Source organism: Mandrillus leucophaeus, unplaced genomic scaffold (assembly GCF_000951045.1).
Source record: "Mandrillus leucophaeus isolate KB7577 unplaced genomic scaffold, Mleu.le_1.0 Scaffold62, whole genome shotgun sequence".
Lineage (NCBI taxonomy): Eukaryota > Metazoa > Chordata > Mammalia > Primates > Cercopithecidae > Mandrillus > Mandrillus leucophaeus.
The window spans coordinates 3774529-3796220 of record NW_012106697.1 but is presented as its reverse complement, the minus strand read 5'-3'; the positions used below and the strand labels follow the sequence as shown (position 1 = coordinate 3796220).

Genomic DNA, 21692 nt, shown 5'->3' with positions numbered 1-21692 from the left:
ATTACATCCAGGTAAGCCCATGGTAAGTTGAAAATACTTTATATAAAAAGATGTACTTTTGATTTAGGATAAAGTAATCCTAGCATAAGTGTATAGGTTAATGTAAGGTAACACACCTGGGGAGAAATAATATTCCACAAATATCTAACAGGGAAGGCTGCTATTTAAGAAACAGCAATGTAGGAAAGAAGCAGGAGTAATAGTGAGTAATTACTTAGGGTACATATGAGCCCATAACATCACCACTGCAAAAAAGGACTGATGCTGTCTTGGGCTGTACGTACAAAAGGATCTCTTAGAGAACAGAAGTGGTAATAAGTGTTAAAGGAAAACCCCAAGGCCAGGCGTGGTGACTCACACTTGTAATCCCAACGCTTTGAGAGGCCAAGGTGGGAGGATCACTTGAATCCAGGAGTTTGAGGCCAGCCTAGGCAACATAAGGAAACTCGCGCTCTATTAAAAAATTTAAAAATTAAAAAATTAACCACTGTCATAGCACATGCTTATAGTGCCAGCTATTTGAGAGGCTGAGGCAGGAGGATCGCTTGAGCCAGAAGGTTGAGGCTAGAGTAAGCCATGATGGCGCCACTGTACTCCAGCATGGGTGACAGAGTGAGACTTTGTCTCAGAAAAATTAATTAATTAATTAAAAAAAGAAATTGTGCCTTAATTGTTCTTGTGAGTGAACGAAGACTTGACTCACTTTCCCGAAGGCGTCAGTGGCATTCCTTGGAGCCAGATGCCACTCTCCAAGGCCACACTTCAGTCTGTTTCCGAAGAGCATTGCTGCGAGTGGGTTGGAACTCTGGTGCCTCACCCCACATGCCCTGCCCGCCTTGCAGATTCAGGCTGGCTCGTCCACATTCTGCTTCTGCTGGGTGTCATTCTCCTTTCCGCCCCTGCTACTCTCTCCAACTGCCTGCCCCGGGTTGGCCACAGCTTGTTCCACTTCTTTTTTTTTTTTTGAGACGGAGTCTTGCTCTGTCACCCAGGCCGGAGTGCAGTGGTGTGATCTTGGCTCACTGCAACCTCCACCCCCAAGGTTGAAGTGATTCTCCTGCCTCAGCCTCCCGAGTAGCTGGGACTACAGGTGCCCATCACCACATCCAGCTAATCTTTTTTGTGTGTATGTATTTTTAGTAGAGACCAGGTTTCGCCATGTGGGCCAGGCTGGTCTCAAAACCCTGACGTCAGGTGATCTGCCCAACGTGGCCTCCCAAAGTGTGGGATTACAGGCATGAGCCACCATGCCCGGCCTGTTCAACTTCTTTCTGTGGTTTCAGGCTGCCCCTCACTGGCCTCTTGCTGCAAATCTGCGGGCAGCTCCACCACAACGCAGACCATCGTGCAAAGCCTGGGGCTCCGGTGGTGACGGGGTCTCCGATGAACATTTCACTACAGGGCACTAGTCCTTTTACACTTCATGTTCCTTGTTTTTTTTTTTTTAATTGGTCGCAATTATTAAGAAACATTACCCTGAAATGTCACTGTGATGTGACTGTTGAGTTGAAAACAAGGACCAAATAATATTCTAAACTTAGAATCTTGCTTAACTTCTTCTGAAAAAGAGAACTCAGCCATAACAGTGAAAAATACGATCTTCTGGACTTGTTAGCAGAACAGACCACTGAGGCTTACTCTCTAATGCCTGAAGCAGTCAGGCTCCTGGAGAGTTTGGGCTAACCTGGCCCTCACCCCTCCAAATGTCACTCCCTTTCCAAAAGAGGATTTCTCAAACTATGGGGGAGGAAAATCGCCAGAGGACTCCTCAACCCTCTGAATATTTTCACAGCTTTTACTCTGTCAGTTTTCAACAGGGGTTCTATGCTGGGGTCCGTGTGTTTCCTAAACAAAGGAATGAACACACAAGACAACACAAGACAAGACAAACATGGCGGCCACCTCGAATGGTGTGCTCTGCTTTATTTTATACAGTCGTTTGTGGAATGTTGCCAAGTCACAAGACACATTGTTGTTTTTCTGACCTTTCCCTGACTTTCTGGATTTTCAAGATGTTTACACATAAACAAGCCCCCAGGGTCTGCTGTTTGCAGCTGGCTCCTTTGTCCTCCCTGTTTACAGGGAAGGAACCCCCTGCTTCGGTTGCAAGAGCAGGACTTATCGGGAACCTCTCGTTTGTGAGCACATAGTCTTCTACAGTTCTACAGGCATTTTGAGTGGGAAAGTTCTCTGTTGTGAAGGACTGTCTGGCACATTGTTGAACATCAGCATCCCTGTACTGCACGCAGTAAATGCCAGTTTGTAGCCTAAGGCAAATAACAAATGCTCCCAGACATTTCCAGGCACTCCCTAAGAGAAAGGTACTGCTCATGGTTGGAAACCGTTGGTGGTGCCTGGGGCCAGAGTGTGAGAGCAAACTCTCCCACGCCTTTGTGAAGCTCGGGGCTTTGGAGACAGCCTCTCCCTATTTGCAGGTCCCTTCTATGATGATTGAGTTGTGGTGTATAAGCTTCTAGCAAAATGCCTAGGCTAAATACGCACTCTGTAAATATTTGTTAATTAATTGTCATGTCTTGCTTATTATTATATGCTCATTGAGACCAGAAATTTCACATCCTCTATGTTGTGAAAAGCCCTGGGCAGACTTAATGCAATGCTATGCTACTGAGAAGCACTCAGGAAATATTAATTGCTATTGATGAAAGTAGCGACTACTTTAATTTAGATGCAAACAATCAAAAAGAGCTAAATACCCTTGGCTCTGTGCCTCGACTGCATTTGGAGAGACTGATTAATACAGTCCTACAGCTAACTAATTGTCTCTCCATCTCTGGCATGTTACCTAAACTTGGGTGCATTCAGGTCACCCAGCAGTTGTGTGGGTGGGTGAGAGCCTTTCTTGAGTTGCAGCCAGAGAGCCAGACTATTTGCCGCAGAGCTAGACTCGTAAGGAATGGGAAATTTGGTAAATATCCCAAAGTAGTAGAGAGGAACCAGGCCAGGTCAGGCCAGGCCAAAAGATGGGGGCATCCCGAGAGGCTGGGGGGGCCACAAGGTGAGGTATGTCTAGCAAATGCCAGAACCTGGGCATTCGTTGGAGCCAGGAGAGGGGTTGAAATAGGGTTGGGGCCAGTGGGATGCATCCCTTTCCCAGCCCCCGCACTCCTTGGAGCTCTAGTTCCACCTGAAAATTCAATCATTGTCTTGCTGAGTGCAGGCGGGATACGATCCACGAAGAGCAGCAAGGGTCCAAATTTCCATCATTCTCAGGAAGTCAGAATCCAGGGTCTGACTCCTGGCCCGTAGGAAGGCATGGCAGCTTTATTTCCCAGGATGACTTCTGAAGTATCAGGAAAAAAGTCCACTGCAGGACTAAAGCTTTATAGAGAATGAAAACCAATGCCAGTTTTAAAACAAAAAATAAACTGATTGTCATGAGCAGTCATGGGTTTACGGGTTTATTGATTTCTGCTGAATATCTGGGTAACCTGGGTTCATTTGTCCTACTTTTATACAAGAGACAATAACATTTGCAAATGGCTTTGACTCATCTGATCTGAATACCCTCAAATATCTGGCAAGATGAAATCTGGTTTGTTCTAAAGAAAAAGTAGAGGGAGTGAAGGATTGGGTTTTAAGTACAGAGTTTACCTAAAAACTAATCACCTCCCCTTCAACTTATTTCCCCCAGGTCCAAATGGCAATTCCTTTTTTTTTTTTTTTTTTTTGAGATGGAGTCTCGCTCTGTCGCCCAGGCTGGAGTGCAGTGGCACAGTCTCGGCTCACTGCAAGCTCCACCTCCCAGGCCCTTCTCCTGCCTCAGCCTCCCAAGTAGCTGGGACTACAGGCGCCCGCCACCATGCCCGGCTAATTTTTTGTATTTTTAGTAGAGACAGGGTTTCACCCTTGTTAGCCAGGATGGTCTCGATCTCCTGACCTCGTGATCTGCCTGCCTTGGCCTCCCAAAGTGCTGGGATTACAGGCGTGAGTCACCACGCCCAGCCCTGGCAATTCCTTTTTAATTAGCCTGGGGTGTTAAAGAAAGCTGCATTTTCTTCTTCTTCCTTCCCAGGCGGTCAGGATTCAGTGCAGTAAATTTTGGCTGTTCCCCCTTCGTGGAACAGAGTGACAAGAACCCAAGACAGGAGAGTCGAATGACTTTGCTAGAGGTCACTTTGGGGGAAATGTTTCAAAGGTAACCCTCCCAGCAGGGAAAGCTAACGCCAGTCTTCTGTGCAACAGGTAGGCGTCTGAATATGTCAATGTGTTCGGAATGCAAATTCTTGGGAAATGACATGTCAAGGCGAACTTGTCACTACGTGGAGGAGAATGAGGGTACCTGCCCCCAGAGGACTGTCACTCCTTTCTGTCCCCTTAAGCCAGTAGCTCCTCTAGGTTGCCTCCTGAGAGTGTCACCAAGGTGTGTGTGAAGTAAGAGGACTGCTCTCACATTTGTAGAAAAACGAATATGTGCTGGGTGTGGTGGCTCATGCCTGTAATCTCAACCCTTTGGGAGGCTGAGGCGGGCAGATCACCTGAGGTCAGGAGTTCGAGACCAGCCTGACCAATATGATGAAACCCCATCTCTGCCAAAAATACAAAAATTAGCTGGGCGTGGTGGCATGCGCCTGTAATCCCAGCTATTTGGGAGGCTGAGACAGGAGAATCACTTGAACCCGGGAGGCAGAGGTTGCAGTGAGCTGAGATTGCACCATTGCACTCCAGCCTGGGCAACAAGAGTGAAACTCTATCTCAAAACAAAAACCAAAACAAAAACAGAAAAAGGAAAATGCATAATGTCTTTAATTCCATTTGTATGTCTACCTGGATCACAGGCATCATTCACAGTCCAGTCTAGACTTAGGTTTTTCTAATTATTTCCTTTGAATTAAGTAAACTTGGTTTGGAATTTTATCTTTATGCCACTTAGTAGTTATGAAAACTTGGGAAAAGTTTATAAACACTCAAATTCTCCATGTTCTCATTGATAAGTGGGGGTATTAAAACCTCCCTCATAGTGCCAGGAGGGCATAAAGGATTTTGTCAGAAAGCACCTGGCCAACATCTTGCTGCATAGTAGGGGCCTGAATTGGCAGCAAGGGTTACTCTTTCTCCCCAAGCCACAGCTTCTTGCAGAGATGGGGCCGTTGTCTCTGAGACAGCACAGGGCCAGAGGGAAGGAGAGACTACCGGACGTGCTGCCCATTGGAGGCCTTCTCAGGAGCTTATAACAAAGAGCTGTCATGGAACAGGGACACCAAAGAGAGTAGGCTTTTTATAATTTTAATTTTTTTAAATTTGAGATGGAGTCTCGCTGTCTTGCCCAGGCTGGAGTGCAGTGGCACAATCTCAGCTCACTGCAACCTCTGCCTCCTGGGTTCAAGCGATTCTCCTGCTCCGCAACCCAAGTAGCTGGGATTACAGGTGCTTGCCACCACAGCTGGCTAATTTTTGTATTTTTGGTAGAGATGGGGGGGTGTTTTTCATCATTTGGCCAGGCTGGTCTTGAACTCCTGGCCTCAAGTGATCTGCCCGCCCCTACCTACCAAAGTGCTGGGATTACAGGCATGAGTCACTGTGCCCAGCCTTCTTTTTTTTTGCTTAACTTTTAGTTTAGGTTCAGGGGTAGCTGTGCAGGTTTGTTATATAGATAAACTTGTGTCATAAGGGTTTGTTTTACCAATCATTTTGTTACCCAGGTGCTAAGCCTAGTACCCAATAGTTATTTTTCCTGCTCCTCTCCCTCCTCCCACCCTCCACCAGGCCCCAGTGTCTGTTGTTTCCCTCTTTGCATCCATGTGTTCTCACCATTTAGCTCCCACTTCTATGTGAGAACATGTGGTATTTGGTTTTCTATGCCTGTGTTAGTTTCCTAAGGATAATGGCCTCCAGCTCATCTATGTCCCTGCAAAGGAGCTGCATAGTATTCACAACAGCAAAGACGTGAATTCAGCCTAAATGTCCATCGGTGGTAGACTGGATAAAGAAAATGTGGCACATATACACCATGGAAAGTAGGCTTTCTGTGGTGCCACAGATCACTGGAATCTGCGTATGCCCCCAGAACAGAAGTACAGCAGGCCATGCAGTGTCACAGGATCCTTGGGGTGTTGTTTTTCTAGTCAGAAACCTCTGTGGCTGGTGGCACATTTGCCCAGGTTTTGTTCGGGCCTTCTGGGCTTGTTCCACCCACTTGGTCAAGCAGGCTTTGCTCAGCCACACTACCAGCCGGGACTGCACACCTGCCAAGGGCAAGCCAGGTGCAGAGTGGTGAGGGGTGTGTGAGCGAGCAAGCGCAAGGTCCGGCCACTGCACATAGCCAGGCATGCCAGCTGCTGCAGTGGGGCAGGCAGCAAGAGGCACCAGCACAGATGCTGGCTCCATGAAAAGCTGCGGCTGGATCAGATGTAACACAAGCAGCTTCCGCTGAGGGCACCCACATCTGGACAAGGGGAATGCAGTGGCACCTGGAAGCTTAGAGATGCCAAGAACCAAAGAGCCCCAAAGAGGTTTCACAGCCCCGGCTTGGAGAGCCCCTAGGTCTGGGCTCCCTGAAGGGCTGCAGGCCTTCTCTCCTTCTCATCACCTGCAGCATGGTGAGAAGTGGGCAGGGGAGGCATGTTTCAGCCTGTTTGTGTTACAGCTCTTTCGGTTTCACCATTCAGCAGGTCCCAAGTTCTTGTCCCACATCCAGGAAGAATGAGGTATGCAGACAACTGGAGGGTGAGCAAGGCGGAGAGGATTTTCACTGAGCAACAGAACAGCTCTCAGGAGACCTGAAGTGGGTAGCTTATTTCTGCAGGCAGGTTGCCCTGATGAGTGTCTAGATCTCAGTGGAGAGGAGACCCTGCAGTGGGTAGCTCCTTTACGCAGGCAGGTTGTCCCAATGAGTGTCCACCTCTCAACAGAGAGGAGACCCACAGTGGGTAGTTCCTTTATGCAGGCAGGTTGTCCCAATTCGTGTCCAGCTCTCAACGGAGAAGAGACCCGCAGTGGGTAACTCCTTTATAAGGGCAGGTTGTTCCAATGAGTGTCCAGCTCTCAGCAGAGAGGAGAACCGCAGTGGGTAGCCCCTTTCTGTAGGCAGGTCATCCAGACTAGTGTCTGGCTCTCAGTGGAGAGGAGACCCATGATGGGTAGCCCATTTCCACAGGCAGATCATCCCAATGAGTGTGTCAGCCTGGCTGAGTCTGGGGTTTTTACGTGCTCAGAATGGAGGAAGCGTGTGCCGATTGGTCCATGGGTGGCCACAGGCAGGCCTGGAAAAAGCACCAAATGATTGGCTGAATGGTCACCAATGAAGTTCTCACTCTGGGCCACTAACTTCACTTGGAACTGGCAGCCCAGCCCCCAGGCTTCAGGCCATTCCTAGCTTAAAGGAGAGGATTCACCAGGGACCTACCCTTTCCCACCTGGGAATCTATCTGCTTCCTGCAGCCATCAACATGCCATTGTAGCACCCAGGCTGTATGTACCTATGGCTGCCTGCAGGTCCACACTGAGCTGCCCTCAGTGCCCCAGTCCCCTCCCATGCTCATTGGTGTCCAAAGTCTGGAGGTGGCTGAGGTGGCAGGGGGCTGGTGTGTCAGTGCCACCCTGAGTGTGTGCATACCCAGCTAGGTTACGACAGTGCCCAGGCTCAGCCACAACTTTGCTTACCCCAGAGCAGGTGTCAGGAGTGGGGAAAGGCCAGGGAGTGAGAGCAGGCACTTCAAGCCTGCAGGGACAGGGGGCTTCTTGGGCCGCCGAGAGTGCAGGGATGCCAGGGTCTGGAGCTGCTGCTGGGTGGCCGTGGTTGTGCCCGGGAGCATGTGCTCCTGCCCTGCCAACTCAGTAAGGAGTGGGGCCCTCGCCTGCCCCAACTCCTGCTGGCTCCACAGAGCATGCAGCACCTGCCATGCCCCTCGACACATGCTATAGCCGATGTCCTTGCAGTGGCTGCTCCAGATGGGACATCACCACCATCAGCAGCACCCCAATAAGTCTGATCATGAACTGTGTCAAAGAACAAATGAAGGAAATATGAGAAAATGACCTTCAATACCATAGGTGCTATGGTGTACCACAATATTATAACTGATGGTTTCCCCTTTCCCCATGTGCCCCATCCGCTGGGTTAAAGGTAGGGATGTGCATACTCACAGCTGAATCCCCAGTGCTTATCACGTAAATGGCACTTGACAAGAGTAAGAGTGGGGAACCCAAGGAAGAGATCTGAAGCAACCAAACAGCTTTTCTGTTTGTCTTTCATGATGAAATTCCAGAATAGTTTCCCTAAGGAATGAAACATGACCAAACACTCCCAGAAACTCAAAAAACACCAACAAAAAGCCACCTTCCCTGCTGCCCTCAGTGTTTGACACATACGTGGCCAGTGTGTGTCCTCACAAGCCTTTCCTTTGCCCTCCATCCTCTGATTCTGCTAGAGGAAGTACCAAGTGGTTTTGAGCCATGGCTTCATAACCAGGGTCCAGTTGCTCCCCCTCCACCAACAAAGAGTCTTACTCTTCCTTTTTTTTTCTGTGTTGTATATTTTTTATTGGTATGGATAACTTATTAAAGCAACAAGTCTGAAAACACATTTTGCTTTTGCTGGTACTAGAAAGAAAGTGCTATGTTAGGCCGGGTGCGGTGGCTCACACCTGTAATCCTAGCAATTTGGGAGGCTGAGGCATATGGATCATGAGGTCAGGAGTTCGAGACCAGCCTGGCCAAGATGGTGAAACCCCGTCTCTACTAAAAATACAAAAATTAGCCAGCCACAGCCCAGCTACCCAGGAGGCTAAGGCAGGAGAATTGCTTGAACCTGCGAGGTGGAGGTTGCAGTGAGCCAAGAACGCACCACTGCACTCTAGCCTGGGCAACAGAGCAAAGCTCCATCTCAAAAAACATAAAAAATTAAAAAAAATAAAAATAAAGTGCTATGTTAGAGAAGAGCTAAGAGAAACCAGAAGTCATTTGCAAAAAATAGGCATATGATATAGTCTGGTAATGCAACAGCCAGAGGTGCTGTTTTATCCGTTTCTGTTTGCATGTTTGTACAAGCATCAGAAACCAGTGACACAGACCCTGAAGCAAAGTCACAACAGGCTTATTCTGAAACACGCTGGATTACCACCACAGATTACGCAGGACACAGAGGCTGTGCTGGGGCAGGTTTGTTGTGTCTTCTATATGGAGTTTCTGCCAGATAGGGGGCTAATCATGCAATAGCTTGAGTTTTTCTTAACATGATAAACACCCAGGATTGCTAGCACCAGAAAGTGTGTGCTCACTGTTGTATAAGACATTTGAGCAGTGCTACAAAAACAACAGAAAGTTCCTTCATTTTAATCTGGTTATATGCCCGAATCTCTAATCAAGAAATAATTCAGCTATAGGAGCCAATTAAATTACTATAAAACATGCCTTCACCTGTAAACCATTTCTTTTCCCTCAAATGTAAAATTTAAAGTAAAATGTCTCCGTTTTTTAGGCAGCTCCACCACCAGTCTCTGATATTGTATATCATTCAATGCAGCCATGGCGTTTCATTCTGGAAGTCTCAGAAGGGATGGGCCAAAGACAATTCCATGGCTCTCCGCATTCACAAGATTTTCCTTTTCATGGAGCGTCACTCTGTTTAGATGCACCATCAGGGATCAGAGGGTTTCACAGCGAGCAGGTGCCAGTAGTTTCAATGCTTCATGAAGGGTTTCCAGTTACTCACTAGGATCCATAGTTTTGGCAGATTCTATAAACTTAGGGTAGATATCATGCGTAATTAGTGAAATTGGCAAATCCCTGAAGTGCGGTTTCTGAGTTCCAGTGATAATGTTGATGTCTTTGTATGTGTTCACAGAAATAGCTGCTTTCTCACCACCTCTGTCAAAAGCCGTCTTGACATCAGTTAAGTCACTAAATCCTGATACATGGTATAGCCCTTCAGAATTGGGACTTTCAAACTCAATCTCCCTGTTGCACATGTCCACCACCCTTGGCCGCTTAGCAGTGTGTGCTTTTGACAAGCACTGTAAGGTCACAGCTGGACACGCTGGCATGCCTCAAGCCTGGTTTCCAGTCATTTGGGACCATGTGAGGTCACTGCTTGTGAACACTGAAACCAATCCACATGGTTCACTCCCTGAGCAATGAGACCATACATGAGGATGGCACAGTATTCACGCTAGCATGGGCCTCTCGATCCATGGACCTTGAAATTGTGAACCTTTTCATATTTTGGAATTTGCTCGTTTTCTTTCAGAGTTGCTCTTCTAACAAGTGATGCCAGCCTTTTCTCCAACACCTCATCCTGGCCTGTAGAATCTCACCACGTGTCTCTTTCAGGACTGGCATATATTTTTTGCCAGCAGACACTCTGTTTAAGGTTGTGCATCCTATGTGTTCATAAACTGGGTTTATCATCACCTTGGCAATGTATTCTGCTGCCTTGTTTCAATATAGACAGTAATCAAGCCATCAGTTACCAGATTGCGGGTGGACGCACAGTGTTTCTCCCCAGCAAAGTGATTTCCATTGCACTAGAGCCTCAAATTTCTTGCTTGACTTCCCAATCTGAAAGCCAAAGTGTAGAGCCCTGGCTGTTGCTGCCTCTCCCCATGATGTATCTCCCTCAGCCACACTCAAGAGCTGGTCAGCTGCTTCTCCGGAGATCATGCCGTGAAACTCTCTTCCATGATACTTCGGGCTGTTTTCTCCCTCAAAAGTACAGATAATCCTTCCAGGATGAGTGGCTTCCTGTTGTAGCTGATATAAGTAAGATTTCCAAATAGGAAATCGATTTTCATCTATATCAAACAGGGTCAAGGCCGATCTTTTTTTTTTTCTTCCATATACTCAAGAACATGGATAGCATCAGAGCATTATTTGCAAAAAGACTCTACTAGAAAACAGGACTATTGCCCCAAGTTTTTTTTTGTTTTTGTTTTTGTTTTCTGTTTTTTTGTTTTTTCTGTTTTTTGTTTTCTTAAAATATTGAGTTGGTCTTGAACTCCTGGCCTCAAGCAATCCTCCTCCTTCAACCTCCCAAAGTGCTAGGATTACAGTCCTGAACCACTGTACCCAGCCACAGCCAGGTATTTTTTCTTTTAATGATTGCCCAACTTATTTTATTATTTACTTATTTATTTAGGATGTAACCAACAAACATTTATTTTGCACAGTTTTGGAGGCTGGGTACCAGCAGACTGGTGAGAGCATCCTCCTGGTTTGCAGATGGCCATCTTCTCACCGCATCCTCACACAGCCTCAATGACGCCTATCTGCTCCTTCTGGAAGCTTCCCAGGGGTCTGATGAGAAAATCACTAGCATCGTGTACCATCGTTATCTTCTCTTTCTCTACTTTTTTTGAGCAATTCAACAAATTCCTTGAAGGATTCAGTGATGTTAATATCATCATCAAAGTCAGAGTATCTCCAATGAAATCAAACTGAAATGACTGCAGCATCTGGGAACATTTCTGACCTGCAGAAGAGTAATGCTCAGTAGCTCATTATAAAGGATATTACAAAGGATCCAGATGAAGAGACACATGGGGTGAGTATGGGGGAAGGGGTGGGGAGCTTCCATGCCTTCCCCAGGCATGCCACCCTCCAGGGGCCACCACATGTTCAACTATTGGGAAGCTCCCTCAACTTATTTTGAATAATTCTTTTTTTTTTTGAGATGGAGTCTCGCACTGTGGCCCAGGCTGGAGTGCAGTGGCTCGATCTCGGCTCACTGCAACCTCCGCCTCCTGGGTTCACACTATTCTCCTGCCTCAGCCTCCTGAGTAGCTGGGACTACAGGTGCCCGTCACCACACCTGGCTAATTTTTTTGTATTTTTAGTAGAGACAGGATTTCACCGTCTTAGCCAAGATGTTCTCAATCTCCTGACCTCGTGATCTGCCCACCTTGGCCTCCCAAAGTGCTGGGATTACAGGTGTGAGTCACCGTGCCCAGCCTGAATAATTCTTTATGGTAGTGCACGTATACCTGAAGGAACCATTGGATAGGCAGTTGCTAATGTCTGAAAAACAGAAGCTTACACATAGCTTACAGAAAACAGCTTATGTGTAAGAGCATGTTGGGAAGTCCTCACTAGAACTGTGGTCTTCTGTGGTCCACAGTGGAGAAGCAGGACAGGCCCAACAGAAATGTATTTTCCAGGGTCTGAGGAGCTTCCCAGCGAGGGGCTCAGCCTGGGTTTTTGCTGGAGAGCTCCATGTGCAAAGGCTGGGGAGCTTCCCGGAGACACTCATCCGGGAACAAGAAACAAGAAACTGGCCCCGAAGAGGCCCTGAATGCTGGGAAGGGTGGAGCTCTTACTCCAGCCAGTTCCTGGCCAAGGCTACTGCACACACATAAGCCTAGAGAGAGAGAGAAGATCAGAGTGAAAACCAGAAAGCTTTGCCTCCATAGGCTCTATCAACTACTGGGGCTGGGCCATAGCACCTTGGGATCCACGCCTGTTAGGAACAGGCCTCCAAATCTGGCCATAAACTGGCCCCGAAACTGGCCATAAACAAAATCTCTGCAGCACTGTGACATGTTCGTGTTGGCCATGACGCCCACACTGAAGGTTGTGGGTTTACCGGAATGAGGGCAAGGAACACCTGGCCCACCCAGGGTGGAAAAAGGCTTAAAGGCCTTCTTAAGCCACAAACAATAGTATGAGCTATCTGTGCCTTAGGGACATGCTCCTGCTGCAGATAACTAGTCAGAGTCCATGCCTCTATTTCAGCCCATCCCTTTGTTTCCTGTAAGGAATACTTTTAGTTAATCTATAATCTGTAGAAACAAAGCTTATCACTGGTTTGCTGTCAATAAATATGTGGGTAAATCTCTGTTTGAGGCTCTCAGCTCTGAAGGCTGTGAGATCCCTGATTTCCCACTCCACATCCTATATTTCTGCATATGTCTTTAATTCCTCTAGTACCACTGGGTTAGGGTCTCCACGACTGAGCTTAAGGGAGGAGACCACCCCTCATATTGTCTTATGCCCAATTTCTGAGACGGAGTCTCACTCTGTCGCCCAGGCTGGAGTGCAGTGGCCGGATCTCAGCTCACTGCAAGCTCCGCCTTTCGGGTTCACGCCATTCTCCTGCCTCAGCCTCCCAAGTAGCTGGGACTACAGGCGCCCGCCACCTCGCCCGGCTAGTTTTTTGTATTTTTTAGTAGAGACGGGGTTTCACCAGGTTAGACAGGATGGTCTCGATCTCCTGACCTTGTGATCCACCCATCTCGGCCTCCCAAAGTGCTGGGATTACAGGCTTGAGCCACCGCGCCCAGCCTCTTATGCCCAATTTCTACCTTCAAAGAAAGAAGAAGTAAAAACTAAAAGGCAGAAATGAAATCCACAAGCAGATAGCCTGGCACCACACCCTGGTAGTTAAAGATCCATAACCTAATCAGTTATGTTATCTATAGATTACAGACATTGTATAGAAAAGCACTGTGAAAATCCCTGTCCTGTTCTGTTCTGTTCTAATTACCGGTGCATGCAGCCCCCAGTCATGTACACCTTGCTTGCTCAATCAATCACGACCCTCTCACGCACACCCCCTTAGAGTTATGAGCCCTTAAAAGGGACAGTAATTGCTCACTTGAGGAGCTCCGTTGTTGGAGACGTGAGTCTCGCCGAAGCTCCTGGCTGAGTAAAGCCCTTCCTTCTTTAACTTGGTGTCTGAGGGGTTTTGTCTGTGGCTTGTCCTGCTACAAGCTGGTCTCAGCACACGCCCCTTGGAGGAGCATGGAGCTCACTGCTCCACAGATTTGGAACCATGAGAACTCAGAGCGTCAGTGACATCCCTACAGTTGTGCCCTGGAGACATCAACATGAGGCATGGTGCTTGGCAACACCGTGGCAGCTCCAGCAGGAAGTCCCAGAGCTGGCTGGGCATAGTGGGGACTCCTCTGTGTTAGCAGAGTTAGCAGGTCTGCTGACAAGTGTGTGCTCTCGTGTTTGCAGTTAGAGGCAAGAGCCTTTAAATACCAAGTAGTTACTCTTTACATTACCTCCTCCAGACACAGGAGGCCTAGGAAAACTCGGGTTCCATCACCTATTGCCAATCATCTATGCCTTGGAAATAATGTTATCAGTAGTGGTTAGATTTCCAAATGAGAAAAGAAAGAAGGAACGGAGGGAGGGAGGGAAGGAGGGAGGAAGGGAGGGAGGGAGGGAGGAAGGGAGGGAGGGAGGAAGGAAGGAAGGAAGGAAGGAAGGAAGGAAGGAAGGGCCACTTCTCCCATAATCAATTATATATTTGTTAAACACTATACACAAATAGTTCTTTTTGTTTCTAAACCCATAAAATATATTTTGCAACCAGATAAGCGGCCTGCAGTACCTTCACCCAATCAGCCAAGCTGTTCACCCTAATCCGAGGGGCTGAACGCAGAGCTTACTTAGGGCTGTGCCCATTACCCAGTCCCGGAAATGCACCTTTACAGCCTGGGGGAGCGGGGAGGGGGTGTGAATTGAAGAGTCCCAGCACCAAATGATGGGCACAAGGAGCAGTCAGGCAGGTAAGAACTAGCTAAGGTCTATTGGACATCCTTAGTAGGTCTCATTTGATCCTCCAAATATTCTCATCTAGAATGAGAAGACGCTCAGAAAAGGTAAGCAAGTTGCAAAAGTCACACAGGTAATATCAGAAGTCACCAGCCTGGAGGAAGAGGAAGAGGAAGGGGGGGGAGCAGCTGAGGCATCTGGCGGTGGGCAGGAGATCAGACCGCAGAGGGGGTCGCAGGGAAGCCCCAGGAGATCAGATCGTGGAGTGGGGTCGCAGAGAGGCGGGGAGGAGGGGATGAGGCAGCGCCACAGGGACCGGGCGGGGTAGGGGTGGAAGGCGGAGAGGCACGTGGAGACCCCCACAGAGCCACTGTGCTGAGGGCGGGTAAGGAAGAGGGGGTGTGAGAAGCCTGGGCACTGGACAGAGGTGGACAGTGTGGCGGGGAAGGAGCAGGGGAGCAGAGGCGAGGAGGAGGGACCCAGGCCGGGAGCGCAGGAGTTCCTGCTGTGGTCTTCGCAGAGAGGCCAGAGTAAGAGATAAGAAAGTCAGGGTGGATGGAAAAGAAGGAAAACGCCTCATTCCCAGCCCCGTGGGTGAGCCGGGTGGGGCGGGGAGCGGGGGTGGGGGAGGAAGGGCCGGTAAGCGAAGTGGAGTCAGTCAGGCACAGAAAGATGGTCCCCGTGTTCTCACTTCTGTGGAAGCTGAAAAAGTGGGCCCCAGAGGATCCACTTGGAGGGCAGAATAGCGCAACAGCAATAACGCAAAAACAAAAAAGGAAGGCTGAGTTTCATTCACATTGGAAGGACATGTGAATCGTGCATCCCCAGGCAAGCCTTGCTCTGCTAATAAACGTGGTCAAATATTCTACTTTTATTACCTTTGAAGAAAATTACCCACTGAATGTTTAAAAGCCTGGAGTCTCCAGGCCAATACCAATTATTGTAATTGTTCTTAAAGGATTAATTGCTTGAGTGTTTTAGTTTTTATTCTACAGAGAAGATTTCTCCCCCCCACCCCCACCTTACACACTATTCAACACTGGATACCAACATCTTAAGGACTACACGTTCCCCCAATTCCCTGCGGGGTTCTCAGGACCTGCAGCTAGTGTTGAAAAGATCATTAACAGCAGAACATCTCTTCCTTCCCTGGAGCGCCTGTTAATTTGTGTTTAAAGACCTAGACTCTAGCTGAGTTCATTTTTACAGCGAGGTAATATATTATTTCCGTGGACTCCAGACACCAAAACATCTATAAATTTACACATAGTTAACCTTCTTCTCCTTCCTTTCTTTCCTTATTAAGCAAATTCAGGACCTCGTGTGTTACCCGATAGAAAGATCTTTCAACAGTTTCACCCACAATTTCTTTAAGAGGAAAACAGAAAACAAAGGACTTGGCGATTTTTCATTTAATGTGAGGCACCCTTACAGGCTTCAGAGGAAGTGTTTACGGGTAGGCGATAAAATGGGTAAATGATAAAAACGCGAAGGAAAAATAAATGATTGGCATTTTGTTTGTTGGAGTTATATGCAAATTGCAGGAGAGGAACTGCATTCCAAGGGGTAGAATCTTTCAGAATGTAACAAGGTATTCTGAAGGATTTCCAGGGATTAAAGAGTCACCATATGAACAAAACCAGTCTAAAAGGCAAAAATGATACTGTTAACAGTATATGAGTTCGTTAACATGAAATGACAAATTGCATATTGCTAGGAATTCCTAAGCAAGGGTTTCCAACCATGTAGCTTTTTCTGTACCTCCTGCAACAGCGCAGTGACTCCCAGGCCAACTTGCCTGAGCCTTCAGATGTGTTGGGCCACGCAAGATTTCACTCCAGGCTTAATCCAGCTGAGGCTACATGATCCCTTGACTCTCAGGGACTGGAACCAAGTGAATCTCTTAATTACACAGCAATGAGAAACTGAGACCAGGTGGTAACTGGGGAGGCCTGTTGGGATCAAACCAGTTTAAATCAAACTAGCTAGAGGAGTCAACACAAGGACTTGTATGTGAACGTTTAGAGCATTGTTATTCATAAAAGCCAAAAAGTATTAACAACTCAAATGTCCACCAGCTGATGAATGGATAAAGCAGGTGTGGTATATTCATATGATGAAATAGTATTCAGCACCAAAAATAAATGAAGTGCTGATGTTTGTTACAACATGAATGAACACGAATTAACACTATCAGGAATGAAAGGGGAGTTATGGTTGCTACAGATCCTACATTAAAAGAATAATAAGGGATTATTGTGAAAAACTTTATGCCAACAAATGTAACAATTTATTTATTTTTTTATTTTAAGACAGAGTCTCACTTTGTAGCCCAGGCTGGAATGCAGTGGCACGATCTCGGCTCACTGCAACCTCCACCTCCCAGGTTTAAGCGATTCTCATGCCTCAGTCTCCCGAAAAGCTAGGATTACAGGTGCCCGCAACAACACCTATTTTTTTTTTTTTTTGAATTTTTAGTAGAGAGGGGGTTTCACCATGTTGGTCAGGCTGGTCTCGAACTCCTGACCTCAAGTGATCTGCCCACCTCAACCTCCCAAAGTGCTGGGATTACAGGCGTGAGCCACCGCACCTGGGCCAAATGTAACAATTTAGATGAAACTGGATAAACTCCTTGAATAACATAAAAACTGGCACAGGATGAAACAGATAATAGGATTAGCCTTATATCTACTATGGAAATCGAATTTGTCAAAAACTTCACAAAGAAAACTCCAGATCCTGCCAGGCGTGGTGGCTCATGCCTGCACTTCCAGTACTTTGGGAGGCCAGGCGAGAGGATCACTTGAGCCCAGGAGTTTGAGACCAGCCTGGGCAATATAGTGAGACTTAATCTCTACTAAAAATCAAAAAAATTAGCCCGGTGTGGTGGCGTGTGCCTGTGGTCTCAGCTACTTGGAGGCTGAGTCAGGAAAATCACTTGAGCCCAGAAGCTTGAGGCTGCAGTGAGCCATGATTGCACCACTGCACTCCAGCCTGGGTGACAGAGTGAGACCCTGTCTCAAAAAAAAAAAAAAGAGAAAAAAAAGACAACTTCAGGTTCATATTATTTCACCAGTGAATTGTATCAAATACATAAGAAAAAAAACCCCAAAACCTCTTTTTGAAAAATAGAGAAGGAAACACTTCCAACTCATTTTATGAGGCCAGCATAGCCCTAATACCCAAATTAGACAAAACATAACCAAAAAAATTAGAAGCCAATATCCCTCATGAATATAGACACAAAATTATCAACAGAATATTAGTGAATCAAATCCAGCAATATATAAAAAAGGTAAATATCATGACCAAGTAGGTTTTATCCCAGGGGTGCAAAGTTGATTTAACATTCAACAATCTGTGTAATTTATCACATTCACAGAATAAAAGAGAAATACCACATATTTATTTCAATAGATGCAGGAAGAATATTTGGAAAAAATTCAATATTCATTTATGTTTTTTTTTTTTTTTTTTTTTTTTGAGACGGAGTCTCGCTCTGTCGCCCAGGCTGGAGTGCAGTGGCCGGATCTCAGCTCACTGCAAGCTCCGCCTCCCGGGTTCACGCCATTCTCCTGCCTCAGCCTCCGGAGTAGCTGGGACTACAGGCGCCTGCCACCTCGCCTGGTTGTTTTTTTTTTTTGTATTTTTCAGTAGAGACGGGGTTTCACCATGTTAGCCAGGATGGTCTCGATCTCCTGACCTCGTGATCCACCCGTCTCGGCCTCCCAAAGTGCTGGGATTACAGGCTTGAGCCACCGCGCCTGGCCTCATTTATGATTTTAAAAAACACAAACAAACAAAAAACTATCAACCAAATAGGAGAAAAGGAAACTCTCTGAATCTGATCAAGGGCAGCTATAAAAAACCCGGAGCTAACATCATACTTCATGGTGAAATACTGAATGCCTCTCCCTAAGATCAGGAACAAAGTAGGATGCCAAATCTCTCCATTTCTACTTGAAGTCTAGCACTTGCAATAAGGCAAGAAAAAGAAAAAGGTGTAAGGAGCAGAAAACAAAAAGTAAGATAACCTTTGTTTGCAGATGTAAATAAATGGTGGCTGTTATTCGGGATGTGGAATTGAAGATAGTTCGTATGAATGCAAAGTCAGCCTGTGAGAACGCTCTGCCGAGGGTACCTAAACTAGAGCCTAGCTCAGAACTTGAAAGCTCCATAAACCACTCTGCACGGAGTTCCTTCTATCATAGAGATACTGCATTTTTGTGGGCTCAGGTTTCGGGCACTTATGGAATCCACAGTGTTTGTCCCTTCATGGTCTGCAGAATCTCATGACAGGCACCATCCAGGTCTCCCTGTGCTGTAAAAGCACCAGTTCTAAATCAACTTCCAGGCTGGTTTTTCTAGCCTTTCAACTTGGTAGGCCTCGATAATGTTGTAAGTTTTGCTTTAAAAAGTCACATGCATTTGCAAGAAGTTTAAAGGGGAAATTGTCTTTTATATGTAGCCACACATTTTGAGTGTTTTTCATTCCTTCCTGAAAATCTGAGTTTCCATGAGATGGATTTTCTTTTTGCCTGAAGAACTGACTTCAGCATTTCTTGTAGTACAGGTCTACTGACAGTGACTTCTCTTGGGTTTCTTTGATTTGAAGATGTATTTATTTTGCTTTCATTCTAGAGTGATGTTTTCACTAAATACAGAGTTCTGGCTTGAATGGTTTTTGTTCAGCACTTTGAAGACTGTACCACTGACTGCTGGCCTCCCATTGTTTCTAATGAGCAGTCAGTGATTACTTGAATTATCATTTTCCCAGGTGTCACTTTGTCTGCTTTCAAGCTAATAAGGTTTGGATCTGTGTCCCTCCCCAAATCTCATGTTCAATTGTAATCCCCAGTGTTGGAGGTGGGGCCTGGTGGGAGCTGACTGGATCATGGGAGGGGAGTTTCCATGGATGGTTTAGCACCACCCTCTCCTGGTACTGTATAGTGAGTTCTTACGAGATCTGGTTGTTTACAAGTGTGTGGCAGCTCTCCCCTTTCTCTCTTCCTCCTGCTTTGGCCATGAGAAGCACCAGTTTGCCCTTCGTCTTCTGCCATGACTCTGAATTTCTTGAGGCCTCCCCAGAGGCCAAGCAGATGCCAGAATCATGCTTCCTGTACAGCCTGCAGACCCATGGGTCAATTAAACCTCTTTCTTAAAAAATACATTACCCAGTCTCAGGTGTGTTTTCGTAGCAATGCCAGAACAGCCTAATACACAAGCGTTCCTTTCTCTCTCTTATTTTTAGAGACAAGGTCTCGCTCTGTTGCCCAGGCTGGAGTACAGTGGTGGGATCATAGCTCGCTGCATGCTCCAACTCCTGGGCTCAAGTGATCCTCCCACCTCAGCCTCCCAAGCAGCTGGTATGTGCCACCTGTCTCACGTGTCTGTGTGAAGAGATCACCAAACAGGCTTTGTGTGAGTAACATGGCTGTTTATTTCACCTGGGTGCAGGCGGACTGAGTCCGAAAATAGAGTCAGGAAAGGGTGGTGGATTATCATCAGTTCTTATAGGTTTTGGGATAGGCAGTGGAGTTAAGAGCAATGTTTTGGGGGAAGGGGTGGATCTCACGAAGTACATTTTCAAGGGCGGGGAGAATTATAAAGTACCTTCTTAAGGGTGGGGGAGATTACGAAGTACATTGATCAGTTAGGGTGAGGCAGAAACAAATCACAATGGTGGAATGTCATCAGTTAAGGCTATTTTCACTTCTGTGGATCTTCAGTTGCTTCAGGCCATCTGGATATATACGTGCAGGTCACTGGGGATATGATGGCTTAGCTTGGGCTCAGAAGCCTGACACCACCATGCTTAGCCAATTTTTAAAAATTTTTGGTAGAGACAGGGTCTTGCTGTGTTGCCCAGGCTGGTCTTGAACTCCTGGACTCAAGCAATCCTCCCACCTTTTTCTCCCAAAGTGTTGGAATTACGGGTGTGAGCCACCATCCCAAACAAGGGTTTCTTTACCTCTGGTTTTCAGCATTTGATTATGTTACTCCTTGGCATGGCTTTTGTAATATTTATTGTGGTTGAGGTTCTTGGATTTCCTTGAATCTGGAAATTCATACTTTTACCAATTTTCAGCTGTGTTTCTTCAAACTGTATTTGGTCTATTCTCTTCTAATTACATGTATGCTTGACCTTTTGATAGAGTCCCATATATCTCTGAGGCTCTTTTTAAAAACCATTTTCTCTCTTTTCTTTACATTAATTAATTTCTATTAATCTATTTCTGTTGATCACTGACATATTCCTTTGTCATCTATATTCTGCTCTATGCCCATCCAATGGATTTTTTGTTTGTTTCAGATACTACACTTTGCTTTTCTTTGGTTTCAAGTCTTACACTTCTCTGTTTAATATATTATATTTTTTCTTTCATTTTACATATTATGTTTTCTAAAAAAATATTTTCAGCTTGGTTCCTACAATGATTAATTTTATGTATCAACTTCTCTGGACCACGGTGTCCAAATGTTTGGTCAAACATTATTCCAGATGTTTCTGTAAGGATATGTTTGGATGAGATTTACAATGACATCAGTGGATTTTGAGTAAAGCACATTTTTACTTGTTCCAGTTGAAGATCTGACTAGAACAAACGGCCGACCTCCCCCAGCAGGAGGAAATTTTCCAGCAGAGCTCAAGTCTTCTTTCCCCTCAGGCCACCTAGCCTGCAAATCTTTACATTTGCTTAATTTCTGCCTTTCTCTATGAGCTCATTTTGTTCCTAAATGGGTCCCTCTGGGTTCTTTCTTTTTGCAACCCCTTTGTCAGCCCTTCTGTACTTGTACACCTGAGAGACCTGAGGCAATCAACGCCCATCCTTCCCTGGAGCATGCCCAGCGTGGGGAAGTGTGGCCGTGGAGGAGGGCCCCACCTCTCCTGGACGTCACCTGCAGTACTGGGAGGATATGAGGCCAGGGTTACGGCTACAGTACCAACACCTGCACTCCACCCCATCGCAAACACCAGCACGACCAGCGCCTGCGAGCATGGAACAGCCAGCACTTACCCACAGCCGTATAACTTTCAGAATCCCCTAAAGTGCTTTCTGATATGGGTGGTGGCTTCCCTTTTGTCTTTAGCGACAGGAGGGAAACTGAGAGGTGACAATGTGCTAGCAGCCTTCACTCTCAGTGCCTCCTCGGCCTCGGCGTCCACTCTGCCTGGCGCTTGAAGAGCCCTTCAGCCTGCCACAGCCCCATGGAAGCCCCTCTCTGGGTTGGCTGAG

At 46.6% G+C, this 21692-nt stretch overlaps 1 pseudogene; it reads right to left on the bottom strand.

Moving 5' to 3' along the window:
- Positions 1–9371: 9371 nt before the first annotated feature.
- The window catches only part of LOC105553978, a 26803-nt pseudogene continuing 14482 nt past the window's right edge, over positions 9372–21692 (bottom strand).